The sequence below is a fragment of the Papio anubis genome, chromosome 2 (assembly GCF_008728515.1).
Source record: "Papio anubis isolate 15944 chromosome 2, Panubis1.0, whole genome shotgun sequence".
In the NCBI taxonomy this organism is placed as follows: domain Eukaryota; kingdom Metazoa; phylum Chordata; class Mammalia; order Primates; family Cercopithecidae; genus Papio; species Papio anubis.
Window position 1 is genome coordinate 115,379,906 of NC_044977.1, and position 15,195 is coordinate 115,395,100.

The following is a 15,195-nucleotide window of genomic DNA, read 5'->3' on the forward strand; positions in this document are numbered from 1 at the left end:
GTAGTCATTCAGTATTTATTTTTGTGTTAGTGTATATGACTATCATGCATATATAACAAGATTTATTGCTAGTAGGAATAAAAATCTAGATGTCAATATTGACACTCTACTTGGACTATGAGAAAGTAATATTCCAATATTAGTGAACCAGAGAGGCCAAAAGCTTTATGTTTACCTGCACCATTTTACACTCTACTCAGACCCACAGTTGAAAACTTGGTTTTATCTATTTATAATAAAGAAAATATATAGCAGGCTTTCTACAAGTAGAAGACTCAAGCAAGTATTATTTTGAGGAAATGACTAATATTGTAATAAAAATATAGCTAATATATGAGAGGCAATAATTTGTGCAATAATTGATGAAATTAGCAAAATTAAATAAGGGGGATCTGTCCAACTGGAAACAGACTTAAAAAGAAAAATCTTGAAATGCCCACATAAAGCTCCAATCTGAATCATGGACCTGTCACATAAATCCCACAATTCATACTGAAACCCTAGAACTTAAGTCAGGTGCAAAAAAATACCAAGTAGATCTAAGAACTAAAACTTCAGAAGTTAAAAATAGGAATAAGACTAGAGCTCAGGAAAAAAAAAAAATACACAGGTTTAATATTTTCTACCCAATTTAAGAGAGTAATTTAAAATAATTATATGTTTAATTTTTAAACAAAAATTTAAAGCATTAAGAGGCTCTTATGCTAGATTTGTTGAAGGAATTCAGTGTTTAAGTTTCTAAGTAAAGTTTAAATGTTTGGTGAAATCTCATTGGCTACATGCATATTTTATTAGTTTTATTAGTGACACGTTAATCATTTGACAAATACTAAAACAAATAGGAAATTAGACAGTGTAAAAATAGTCATATGTATTCCTGTCATTGCACTAAGTCCCCTTGAATATTAACAAATCTATCACACACTGAAGTACGGGTTTTCCAATAATGAGTCATACCTCAAATACCTAGTTTTAATCTGCATTAACCCTACAGTGAAATACAAAAAAATGCATAATAACTATGTACAGTAGCCTCTGTATACTGAAAACTTTCTCAGAAATGAGAAAATAACCTGAAATTCTTAGCATGGTAAATTTAAGTAGTATAATCACTGAAAATAAAGTTTTTAAGTAAAATTAATAATGTAAGAATGCAGATAGGATCTCTAAGGTGTGCTTTACCATGATTGCATTACTTTGCTAGGGCTGCCACACAAATGACCTTATTTTAACTAAATTACTTCTTTAAAGACCCTATCTAAATACAGTCACATTCTGGAGTACTCTGGGTTAGGACTTTAACACGTGAATCTTTGGGGAAAAACAATTCTGGTGCAAATGGCTTTTTAAATAATGCCCCTAAAATGTAAATCAGCAGGAAGGACAATTCATATATTATTTTTAAAGATAAAGTCCAACTCTTACGTATATCAGTTCATAATACTCATGCAGAGATTAGAAAGCAAAATCACATATAAAAATCCAGATGAGCCTAACTCAAGATAGACCCTGAACTTTATAACCCACATGGTATTACAAATGAACTCCAAGATAGTTTATTTCCAGGCAAAATAATATTCTTAGTAGAGTGGTAACGTAGGTCAGTCACAGGCAAGGTTGTAAAATATCAAAATGTACTTTCAATAATCTTTCAGTTCCCGTTAAGAAAGGTTTCTTGGACTGGGATTAAGGCTTTCATATTTTATTGTTTGCGTTCCTATCAAAACTTTCTTGGTTTACACTCATACACTGCTCTGAAGAGTACAAATTAGTATTTTCTCTGATACTATTCCTTTTAATTAACTTTCTACTCTGATCTTTTCGTTACCTTCTTTTTAAAGTCAATAGCTTTTAGGTTTGCCCTTTTGAGGCTATATTCTGTATTTTGTAGGCAAGCTTTCATTCTTTTTTATTATTTGTTCTTTTCTCTTTCCTGACTGTGCTATCTCTAATGGTCTGTTTTCAAGTTCACTAATTCTTCTGTTTGATCAGTTCGGCTGGTAAGGGACTCTGATACATTCTTCAGTAACTAAATTGCATTTTTCAGCTACTGAATTTCTGCTTTATACTTATTAATTATTACAATTTCTTTCATCTTTCTAAATATTACATGCACACCAACATTAATTGAATGGTTTTTGTGTGAGAGGCACTATATCAAGTGCTTTTCAAGCATTTTCAATATTGCATTTGATAACAAAACTCTTTATCTCCAACTTATAGAGGAACAAACTGAAACTTAGTTATGATTTGTACGCAAGCTGTTTGACTCCAGAGCCTATACTGCAACACTTATATACTGCATATGCATTTTTAAAAATAAGATTTTACTTTCTAATTAAAATAGCAGTTGAATATCATCCTTGTGATATGGTAGCTATTTTCACAAAATTCACTCAAAGGAAAAAGAAAAGCAGTACTGACCTTAAGAATTTAGATTAAGAGTTTGGCTAATCTATCTATTGTCAGTCATTTGTTCCAACCATATGATATAATGGTCATTGTCTACTTGAAACTACTCCTTAGACATTTACAATGTTCAAATCTCTAAAAAGGGTATAAATTGAAATTTTATATGAATGACTGCAAATTAATACAAATGAAGAAAAAAATTGTGGTAGAGGTTTTCACACTTAGTAGGTAGTAAAATCTTACACATTTTTTAAAAAGTGAATTCTGCAAATGTGTGAACTCCTTAAGGATGAAAAAGATTAGTAAAGTTTACATTCATCTATTTACCAGACATTTATTTTGTGTCTGATTTGTACAAGGAGGTATAATGTTTTAGTTAGGGGCTGGGCTATAAAAAACCGGCTGTCTGAGAGCCAGTTGTGGTGGCGCGTGCCTGTAAGTCTCAGCTACTCGGGAAGCTAAGGCAGGAGGATCTCTGGAGCCTAGAAATTTGAGGTTACAGTGAGTTATAGTCATGTCACTGCACTCCAGCCTAGGCAACACAGCGAGAATCTGTCTCTAAAAACATTAAAGTTAAAATTAAAAACACTACAAGCCATTTGGTTTGTACCCCATTAATATAGGCTGTGTGATCTTGAACAAGTTATATAAATACTTAGCTTTTAATTTCTCATCTATAAAACCATGTTATAATAATATTTATGCGATAAGGGGTATTAAACAAAATACTCTATGTAAAGTGCTTGGCACCGTATCTGACATATACAAAGTGTTCAATAAATAGTGTTAGCAGTCGGACCTGATGACTCATGCTTGTAATCCCAGAACTTTGGGAGGCTGAGGCAGGTGCATCACTTGAGCCCAGGAGTTTGAGACCAGCCTGGGCAACATGGCAAACCCTGTCTCCGCAAAAAGAAAACAAAAAACTGCTGAGCATAGTGGCGTGCATTTGTGGTCCCAGCTACTTGAAGGTTGAGGTGGGAGAATCACCTGAACCTAGGAGGTCAAAGCTGCAGTGAGCTGTGATAGCACTACTGCATTCTGGCTTGGGTGACAAAATGAGACCCTGTATCAAACAACAACAACAACAACAATGACAACAACAACAAAATAGTGTTAGCTTCAATACAAAGACATTATTAAGTGAAAGAATCCAAAGATGAAATTGGTGTGCATCTGATTTGCCAGGAGATTAAGTTAATTTGTTGATTGACATAATAAGTTTATATAAATAATATATAAAACATATGGGTGAAGAAAATATTAAAATCAAAAAGAGAAACATAACAAATTGTCTAACTTTTAAAGATATAATACAATATAAGTTAAAAGACATCATAAATCACAAACAATAGCAACATGCAATACAAGTCTTAAAGTTGCTGAAATCTCAACAAACTATAATTTAAAAAGTCATTTTAATCTGTAACCTCCGACAAACTTTGAATTTTGGTGTGAATTTTACTGGCGTCTACTTATTTTGCCATCTAATTAGACTGTATCTTGTTTTAATATTTAAATTTACTTACTTTTGCATTATCTCATACTAATGACTGTAACACAGGCTTCCAAGTAGAAACATGTCTGCCACAGGTAGAAGTGGGTGTCAGACATATTTTGTCACATTAGAGTAGATGGCACTTAAATAAATGGAGGGATGAATTTGGTTAAATCATGTAAAGAAGTTGTCGAGTCATAAATAACATATATAATTGGAAGAAGTAAAATCTAGGAGCAGCTATTAGTTAGTACACTGGATGACATATTTGGGTGACTGAAAGTAACATAAAACCATTTTCTAAAAAATATGGCAGGTTAATCACATTTGTGTATCTCTTCTTCCTCCTTAGACACAATTAAAATTAAAGAAAGAGTAGAATAAAAACAATCAAAGACTCTCAAAAACACAGAGGAGAAGAGAAGAGGCATCAATAGAAGAGCTAGAACATGGGGCAGTAAGTGGTAAATGATTTATCTGGGGTAAGAAAATGACGATAGAGTGTGTGCAGAGGGTACAAGCAGAGAGATTCAATCCACTAAGCAGAAGCTCAAGATAGCTTCAGAAGTTAAAGGCCCCCTGACAGCATAGGAAGAAAGCAAAATATGACTCAGAAAAGATTAGGTGGGTGCAAAAGTAACTGTGGTTTTTGCAACTACGTTTGCACTAACCTAGAAGTTGAAAGTCTATACTTGAAGAGTTAACACCTCTGCTTCCCTTAATCCCCCTTTCATGTAGAGGTTCCAATCTTTCAGGCAGAAGGCTGGATATTTCTTCTCTGAATGAATTGGACACAGTGCAATGACTTGGCATTCATCAACACCAGGCATAGTGAAGGATGGAGTGAGCCTCATCTTAAGTTGAGTGAATAAAAATATTACCAGACCTATGACAAAAATTCTGACAGAACATAATTTTCAACTAAGATTATATATGAAATCAAATTAATAATCACAGGTAGGAGTAAAATTAAAGATGTTTGGACACTTAAGAATTCAATAAATGTATCACATTTGCATACTTTGGAAGCTACTCTTTCATGTGCTCCAGCATGATCTAGAAATAATCTAAAATTAAATATATATATATATATATATATATATATATATATATATATATATATATATGGGATTGCCCATACAGATGATTCAAAACAGAAGAGCAGCAATGAGAAATTCCAGGATGATAACTGTGTAGCAGGCTTAGTAAGCAATTGTTCCAGACTGAAGCAGGACAATAGAATATTTCAGGAGAGAAAATACTGCAAATCTTGACAAAATAAGGAATTTGGAGAAGTCAGTCAAAATATGCATCGCATATCAAAAGCCTCTTGCTCTGGAAAACACAGACCACATATTGTATTTAAAATCTTCAAAATACTACAGTGAGAAGAAAGCACAGATATATGTATGAAGGCTTGTGATACCCGATGGCAAGGTAGAGCAGATACGTAAAGATAGTACCTAAAGAGGGGTCCTAGGTCCCGATTGGAAATCACCTGTGGGTATTAGTCACATCAGTGTAGAACATTTTTCCTGTGCTTTTTCATAATGAAAAAGCATGGATTCTGGAGAGTTGGAATATACTGAAATTATGCTGTACTCTGAGATGATGCTGGTAACTAGAACTGAAGAAACTGACCTTCCATTCACTTCCAGCTTATGAGTGATCTCAGAACTGTTGAAAGTTTGTAATTCTCACTAGGAACTCCAGTCATACAGGGAATATATAATTTTCTTGATCTCCTGAAGCTACAGGTTTATTTTAAAGATTCACAAAGTGTTAAATTCCTAAAAATAAATAGACATTGTTACTCTGGCATTCTAATTGCTAGAAATGCATACGTATGCATGCATGTTTATCATCATATTTTAACAGAAAAATTAAAATGGTTTAAATGCTTCAAAATATGTAGACATCACAAATTATAGAACATTAATTAACAACATGGGAAAATAGTTAATACATTAAGTGAAAATCAAGTTGTTTATATATAGTATGTAGATATATGAGTACTATGGACCTATCACCTGCTGTCCCTTGCCATCAGGTATTTATACATATAAATAAATATACATTTAGATAAAAGACTCTCAGAGTATAATTTCTAAAATGGTGAGATTATAAACAATTACAATTTTTGTGTGTTTCTCTTCATTTTAAAATTTGTATACAAGAAGTATGCAATATTTTTAACATGAGACAATATTTTTTAAGCCTTGTATGTTACAAACAAGATAGGATGAAATTACAGCAATAAATCCAAGCTAATCCTACTTAGTTCTAAAACTTGTATCTGAACTTCCCAGCTCCTAAGGGAATAAGAAGACTCAACAGATAGTACAGCTTTCACTGAGTGTATGTGTATGTCTATTATTTAAGAGTTTGACAATAGTTTTTAATGAGGCATCCAAATAAAGAGATGCAAAATAACATAATGACAATACTTGTACTAACAGATTGAAAAAACAGTTGCATTTGTTATACCGGTGAAAATTAGACATTGGCCCTTGGGAAAAGACATAGATGATAATGTTTGGTAAGGGAAATGCTACATAGACCAAAGTTGAGTTGCCTTGAGCTGTATTTTGGTTAAAATATGCAGCTTTCACAGGCATAATATCAATTGAAGTTTTGTACAAGAAATATTGTGCAGGACAAAGTAAATGATTAAGTTGTGTTGCTTTCCGGTGAGCTGGTGTAATATGAGAATTGAGCTTGGAAAAACTTGTGCAGTAAATAGTTAACATGCGTAAGAGATGAATGTTTTACCTATTATGTTTCCCTAAGAGTGGAGCACATTGTTATAGCATTGGATGATCTCTATTTTATTAGAGTTTTGACAACTTCAGTCTTGTTTTCAAGAGAAGGGAAATCCAAATTACACAAATGTGAGGTTGCTGGAAAAAGTGGCTCTTCATATTCCTTTCTAAAATAAAAATAGATTTATTGTATTTTCTGATGATAAAATTAATGTGCTTACTATCAAGTTCAGAAAATGGAGGCAAGTGTGAAATAAGTAAACTATCAAAAACTACATGACCCCACTGTTATCATTTAAGTGCATACAGTATTTAGTTATTAACATTTATATGTGTATATACATATGTATAAATACATGTATATTTATATGAATATAAATATACAGAAATATATGTGTACATAAGTTATGCACATTAACATATGTATACACATAAATATCTGTTATAAACATAATTTTTCACTTTAAAAATGTATCATGAACCTATTTTCCATGTAAATAAAAGCATATTTATAACATGCTTAATGGTAAAAAGAGCTAGAAGATGTTTTTAATGGAAGAAAGAGCCATATGTTCTAGATATCAGTCATGTAGTTATGAAAATAAAGGGGACTAGATGGTTTTCTTATTTAAAGGTGTTATTTAAAATCAGTGGGATAATATTTACACAGCTATATAATATATGTATATACCTATACAGATGTTTACGTATAGATGAACATATATAATTTACATTTGCACATGAATATGTGTGCATATCCGTGTGTGTTTTAGTAATTCATATGTATGTGAATTACATAACGGGTTAAATGCATGTGAACGATCTATTAATGTTTGGAATTGTTATGGAAAAATGGGTACAGGCTTCTCTCCAGGTACTGCTTCCCTGCCAAAGGCACTACTATGTTGGCACAACTGTCAGATACTCACAATCAAGATCCATTATATGGGTTTCATCTCTCCCTTTGAATGGCACTTATCTTCGTACCTGATTAGCATTTTATACTCCACATATCTTAAGGTCTTTCTTTTCTTTCTAAGATACTTTAAGGACAATGATAAAATGTGGGAATGCAGATGAAAAGTATCCTGTCTCTCAAAGCCGCAAATTCAACTTCAAGGGCTTCATTTCAGCACTTTTCAGAGCTGACTGATTGACTACTCCATACACTAAAGAATGAGCAGCAATTGAGTCCAATCATGCTGAACTAAAAGGAGTTGTGGAAGGAAAAATTTTTGATGTAGAGTTCAACTATAAGAGATAAACAGTATTATTCCACATTAAGAGGCAGCATTTTCTCACGTCAAAACTCAAAAGAACATTTTACCGTGGAAATTATTTTGAAAAAATTCTTATTATATGCCTGTATTAAACAAGTTATATAAGTCTGATATTTGTACTTTTGTAACTGCTACATAGCCTTACCCAGAGGTTCAATTATGATCTTCCATGGTGGACCCATTCTAAGAAACGGATAACCTTGCTGAGATCAGAAAATATCAAAAGTATTTTTTCTGAGATTTTTTTAATGGTAAATTCATTTGCAAATTATTCTGATCATAATTTTAGTAAAAGGTGATTCTCAGTCTTTTTTCCATTTTATGGCACACAAAAACTGATAACATTTGTATCATTGCTATAAATGTTGGTATATGCCCACAGATGGAGATAGATCGCAGGTACTGAGAGCTGCAAGCTCTCTATGGTTTCTCAGGTAATCCTCATATGTAGTGTGGCAAGGTGGCATGGCTTACCAGTCAGAAAGTCTTGTTCTGTAAGGATCTTTATATTGTAGTAAATTTAGTGTGCCTTGTCCACAGCTAATAAATATAACAACAATGTGGAAAATAATTCTATTCTTCAAAAATCAAATTTCATACAAATGAAACAGTAAATAACTAGAAACATATATTGGGAATTATTTTTAAACTTTCGGCTGTGACAAATTTAATCCTAAAGTTAGTTTCTTAACAATAGCAAAAGTTTAAAAGCTCAACTATATAAAAATTTAAAACATATACTTCAAACAGAGGAAAAAAGCATACTCAAAAGACAAAATTTTAAGAAGTTTTAGATAAGCACAGAAGACAAATACACAGACCAAAAAGTGGGGAGACAAAATTTACTATAGATTCAATATAAACAAAATGCAATAAAAACAAAAAAATTCAAGTCAATAAACAAAGACAAGCACATAGGACAATAAAATATTTCCTGATGGGAAAAAAACAGAAGGAAATGTTGTAGCTCTGGGGTATTGGAAGTGGCAGCTGTTGAATGTTCTTAGAGCTTGGACAGACTGATTTAAATGCGGCTGCTGGAAAGGAATTTAAACGTTTTTAAAAAGTCTCTATCCATCCTTGGGTTCAATTGTTCAAAGTAACCTTATTTGAAGGCTATAAGATACAGTCATTATATATCAACATTCTAAAATTTTCTAAAATCTCCTACCTCAAGTGCATAGTCTTGGTTTGAATTCCTAACTATAAGGTAATAATTAACCCAGCTATTCAGCTATGATATTCCACGGATTGCCTACCTCCCTGTTTGGTCGGGGAGAGGGGATCTCCATTTTCTTCCTTTGTACCTTTTCAATTCATTCACTCCCACATTTAGGGTCTATTATTGCTACCATCTTGCTTCTGATGGTACTTTCCATACAAATAGTTACTTATGTTTTAAGCGAGGAAAAAGATTCATTAAAACAATAAAGGGAATGCATTACTTTCTTAACTGAAAGTCTAAAGTGGGCAAGAATTGATCTAGCAACTTAAAGGTTATCATCAAGGACTTAATACTGCCCTGTTTCTCTGACCTATCTTCACACCATTAGAGCAAAGAAAGGGTTATCTTTCCCAGCACTCTCAAAAGAAAGAGAAAAAGCTCCTATTTCCTGAAAGGCAGTCAACATCTCACTACCTCATTGGCTCTGTTTGTGTAATGTGTCCATCCATGAACTGATCATGGTTGACAGAGAGATGGGCCGCGATGATTAAGCCAAGTAGAACCCACCTTTAGAAGTGACGGTCAGGACAATCTACCTATATCATCTGCCTAAAAACGGAGGAGGGTATCAGTACCCAGAAAAATCTAGGTGTTATTTTCCTAAAAGAAAGGGAGTAGATTAAAAGCAAAAATGTCAATTGTCATATACTAATTTAGAGACTATTACTTCTACTTATAGTAGTTTCACAAGGAATAATGCTCCATTTTTAAAATGAGAGTATATTTGGTTTTGGAGTAGAAGACTCAAAAGGAGTCTCTTCTACAAGGAGTAGAAGACTGTGTATTTCATCTAACTTAATTGTTTTCACTCAACAAATTGCAAACTTAGCTTACTTCTAAAAATTAATAGCATACATGGCCATTTCTATCTTGGGGAAAAAAAAAACTAAGAATTACCCTATTTCACATAAGACACTATGGTAATGCGTTTTAGTTTCTTATGACATGACATGTGTTAGTTTCAGATCAGTGATCCAGAACTGAATAGTTTTATCTAGAATTGTCAAGTTTTTAAAATTTCATATGCTAACAACTTAGGTCTTTCTCTTTTAAATCATAATGACTTGCAGAAACATCTGCCTTATTTGTTCACCGTGGCATTTCCTCCCCTTTCTAATATTCTGGAATATGGGTAACGAAAACAGGCTTCATTTTATACATGTCTATGACCACCATATGCCAATTTAACTATTTTTAATTAGTCAATCCATGCAACCAAATATAAAATATGTAGCTTAATTTTCATTACGATGCCCTAACTATAACCCATTCTTCTTTGAGATCATAGGTGTGAATTTTTTTAATATAATAGTATTACTTAATTGCCTTGTCAAAATATTCCTTTAATATATTTTTCTAAGTATTTGTGTAACATCTTTTTACACTACCCTTAGTTTTACTTGAAGTGTTAGAGTCAGCGTAAATCCTTATCCACAAGAGCAATCACTTTGATAAATGTAATTTTTCATTCTTCCTCAATAGTAGTTTTTATTGTATTTCTAGATGTTAAGATGAAATCCTGGTCTGTTACGCCCCAGTAACTGCTGCCATGGCTGCCATCCACAGGGAAATCCATCAGCCATTTCATACTCATGCCAATAGCCATTGCCACCAGCTATTCAGACTGGCTCTTTATTATATATCTGGCATATAACCAGTGGTAGTGTTATTCTACATGACTAAATCTTCCAGCCTCTTCTAATCAAGCAGGAGATGTCCTGGAAGGGATTCTGGTCTAAGTACAAACACGTTTTCATAAAATGTATGTTTTATTGCATCCTTTTCCAATAACTTATCAGTAGAAAAATATACTTCTGTGGAGCAGGCATGTGAAGCATGGCCTTAGCACAATCTCAAAGGCAAACATTTAATCTCACAATGGGTTCAGTTTCTCTAACCTAAGATCTACTTAAAAGTAAAATTAGAACATATGAAGGAGGAAAAACACTTTATTACTCATTAACTTATTGGTTTTGAGAGAAACTTTAAAAATTCAAATGTAAGAAAAATCATATTTCATGAATGTTTTAATTTACACATAGACGAATATGCATGTATGTGTGCACATGCACATACCAGCACATACACACCAGACAAATGGAAAACCAGGCATAGAAATGATTTCTAAGTAATGTTTAACATATTCCACACATTTTAGTCGAGTAATGGAATGCTTGTTGGTCATCATATTGTCTACACGTTCTAGATTATAGTTAGACTCAACACTAGAGTAAATAAAGGTCTAGGTCTTCAAACTAATTCATGTTTGTCCTCTAATTCATATTATGTGTGCCCACAATCTTTGTTCAATTTCTTTTGAAAGAGTAACAAAAGAAATTACTAATTATGTCAAACATTCAAAGAAACATCTTTGATGTAGAATTAAACAAAAGTTGAAGTATTTCAATGAAGGGCGATGTTTTTTCTGACAAGAGAATATCTCAGCTATTCATGCTATTAAACACTACACTGTTTTCCATTTCAATAATGTCAACTTTATCATGTCACTTTTCTTCTTGGCATTTCCATTTCAGTAGTGTTTGCTTTGTTTTGGCCTATTAATCCCCTTACTTAAATTGGTGCCAGTCTTTCCCAGACTACATAGTTCTTTGATAGATATACAGTAAAGGAAATAATTTAAAAACATGCATTTCTAACAAACCTGGGAATGGCAGACATTCTACGTCTTGTCAAGAAGTTATTTACCATATCTGGATTAGACACATTTTCTGCTACATACACACAGTCTTCCAAGTAAATTTTTCTACTAAAATGTATCTTTACGTTAAGTTGTTCAGACATTGTGTGCATTTATTTAAGAAGACATTGTACTAATAATTGTGAAAATTTATATTGATATGTGGATTAGACTCCAGAAAGGGGCAAAATATTTAAGATCTTCATAGGTCATTATGTGTGTTAGAAGAGGAAGAATTCTCTTCATATAAGAGCTCTGTGGATATACTGAGGACTAATCATCAAACCTGGAACTAAGGCATCTGGAGGAAGAAACACAGAAATCTGCTCTTAGTTCATGGATAGTGCTTTGGATGGACAAATAAATTATGCTTCATTCATTTGTAGAACAATTATTTTACAATCCACTAAGTACCAGACACTCATTTAGGTTTCAGGAATGCATCAGGGTACAAAACAGACAACTATGCCTCAATATCCTCCTGTGCTTTACATCCTAGAAGGAGGGACTGATGATAGAAACAGTCAATAAGTAGATTATATAGAATATTATAAGTGCTATGATAGTACAGGGTAAGGGATTTGGTAGTGCTTGGGTGCAGTGGGGGTTGCAAATTACAGAAGGTAGATGAGGTGGGTCTCACTGTGAAAAATCACAATGGCAGCCGAGTGAGCAAAGGGGAGAGTAGTAGATAGGGTCAGTCAGGCAGGAAGGGCAGGTTTTGCAGGGCCTCTCAGGCCATTATAAGGACTTTGGCATTTACTCTAAGTGAAATGAGAAAAAGGGCACAGCATGATCTGACTTAAGTCTTCAAGGATAACTGGCTACTATGCTCAGAATGGGTCACATGGGGCATTGGGGAGGAAGGTGGTTAAAAGGCTACTGAAATCATCTTAGATGGGACAAGCGTGGAGGGAGAGAAGGTGGCAAGATACAGTTGGATCCTGGTTATATGCTGACAGTGGAGCCAACAGGACTTCCCACTGGAATGTACAAGTGGTATGAGATAAAGAGAGGAGTGAAAGAGGTCTCCAAGGTCTTTGTCCTAAACAACTGAGTGAGAGTTAAGGTGTCTGACATTGCACAAAAGACTGACAAGATAAAAAAAGAAACATTTCATGTAGTAATCTGTGTTATGGCACTCACATAGTTTCTAAACCAGCCTCCAAGAGAAATTTTGCCACATTTAAAAAGTTTCATTCTAGAGAGTGGGTGAGGCCTCTCTCTTTGCAAAGCTATTTAAGAATGATAGCCCCAGAGTTTTAGGGGTGTAAGTTCACACACAGCCTGAAGATGACAAAAAACAGAAGTCAGAAGTATGAATGTGGAGTTTCAAAACACAAAACGTATCATTTGTGAAGCCAAAACTGGTCAAGGAATAGAGAGAGAAATGTTAACTGGGCAAGAAATGTCCTTTGAGTCACTAAGAGATGAGTCTCAGTGAAGGGAAGTGGAACTAGAGAGTACATAGTGAGGATTAGACTCCATGAGTCCCAGAGGTGAGCCTTCTTTTTAGCCTGTCCCCTCCCAGAAAAAGAGATTTGGGAAGGCTAGGATACTTACACTCTGTTTTGAGGAGCAGGATAAAGGTGATATGTTATTCTCCTTTAATTGTACTTCAGATATGATGTAGTCTTGCATCTTGCAAGACTTTTCCACAGTCTTGCAGTGGAAAAATAAGATTTATATATTTTGCAATATCTAAACTTGCTTTTGACAAAATCTCTTGATTTTCAGAACAACTTTTTGAAGTAGATAAGACAAATGTCTTAGTCAATACAGGCTGCTATAATAGAATACCATAAACTGGGCAGATTGAGCAACCAATGTGCATTTCTCACAGTTCTGAAAGGCTGGAACTCTGAAATCAGGGTGCAACGTGGTTAGAGTTTTGTTGTCAGCCTGTCTCCTGGTCCACAGACAGCTGTCGCTTCATTGCATCCTCACATGACAGAGAACAAAGAGGAAAAGCAAGTTCTTTCCTGTCTCTTCTTATAAGGGCTCTGTGATGGATAATATTAAATGTCAACATGTTTGGATCGAAGGATGCAAAGTATTGTTTCTGGGTGTGTCTGTGAGGGTGTTGCCAAAGGAGATTAACATTTGAGTCAGTGGACTGGGAGAGCCAGACCCAGCCTTATTCTGGATGGGCACCATCCAATGGCTGTCAGTGTGGCTAGAAAAAGCAGGCAGATGAAGGTGGAAAAGCTAACTTGCTGAGTCTTCCAGCCTTCATCTTTCTCCCCTGCTGGATGATTCCTGCCGTTGAACATCAGGTTTCAGGTTCTTTGGCTTTTGGCCTCTTGGACTTATACCAGTGGTTTTCCAGAGGCTCTCAGACCTTCAGCCACTGAAGGCTGCATGGTTAGCTCCCCTACTTTTGAGGTTTTGGGACTCCCACTGAGCCACTACTGGCTTCCTTGCTCCTCAGCTTGCAGACAGCCTATTGTGGGAATAATACCTTGGGATCGCATGAGTGAATTCTCCTTAATAAACTCCCTTTTCTATATATGTATATTCTATTTGTTCTATTGCTGTGGAGAATCCTGCCTAATTCAGACGCTAACCCCATTATGTGAGCACCACCATCATGACCTAATTACCTCCCAAAAGTCCTACTTCCAAACACCATAACATTGAGGAATCAGGTTTTAACATCTGAATTTTGTGGAGACACAAACATTCAGTCCATAGCAATAACATGAGTAGTATTATTCCTATTTTATAGAAAGATGAAACAAAACTGAGACTAAGAGAGGTTAAGCAATAGGCAAGATATTACGAAACCAATACATTGTTAAACCAGGATCACTTTTTTGTAGATATACATTCATATACAAATGTTTTGATCCCTGCATTCTTACTGTTATCCATTCTTAACCAATATGGTTGGGAAAGTCCAGGAAGTATTAAAGCAACTGGTAGCTATATTTCCACTTAGAACTAGTGTACACAGGAAACGAGTACACTGATAAGAACAGCAATTAACAGTTCTGTTGTCTTAACAGAGAACCACGTCATCAAACTTTCACTTCTTGTTTCCATATGACAAAAAAAGCAAAGAAAAAAATATCAACTGCTCATGCTACCGGGTAAGGCTGGCGATTTAACCAACGTAATTTGCTATTGATAATGCAGTCATTAACTACAGCTTTTAGCAAGTCTTGGCCTGATTAGCCTCAAGTCTAATCAACACTAAATCAATTTATATACACAAAATGTCTGTGAAATGACATATATCCCTGTACATTTTTTACTTTATAAAATGCTTCCCTACTATAGTATTTTAAGAATGATTTTGACATTATTAAAATATAATT

At 34.2% G+C, this 15,195-nt stretch overlaps 1 protein-coding gene across 10 annotated transcripts in view; it reads right to left on the reverse strand.

Annotated features, from left to right (window-relative positions):
- NAALADL2 (N-acetylated alpha-linked acidic dipeptidase like 2) overlaps positions 1–15,195 on the reverse strand; it is a 1,420,296-nt gene that overhangs the window by 325,679 nt on the left and 1,079,422 nt on the right. The gene's annotated exons all lie outside the window — the stretch shown is intronic.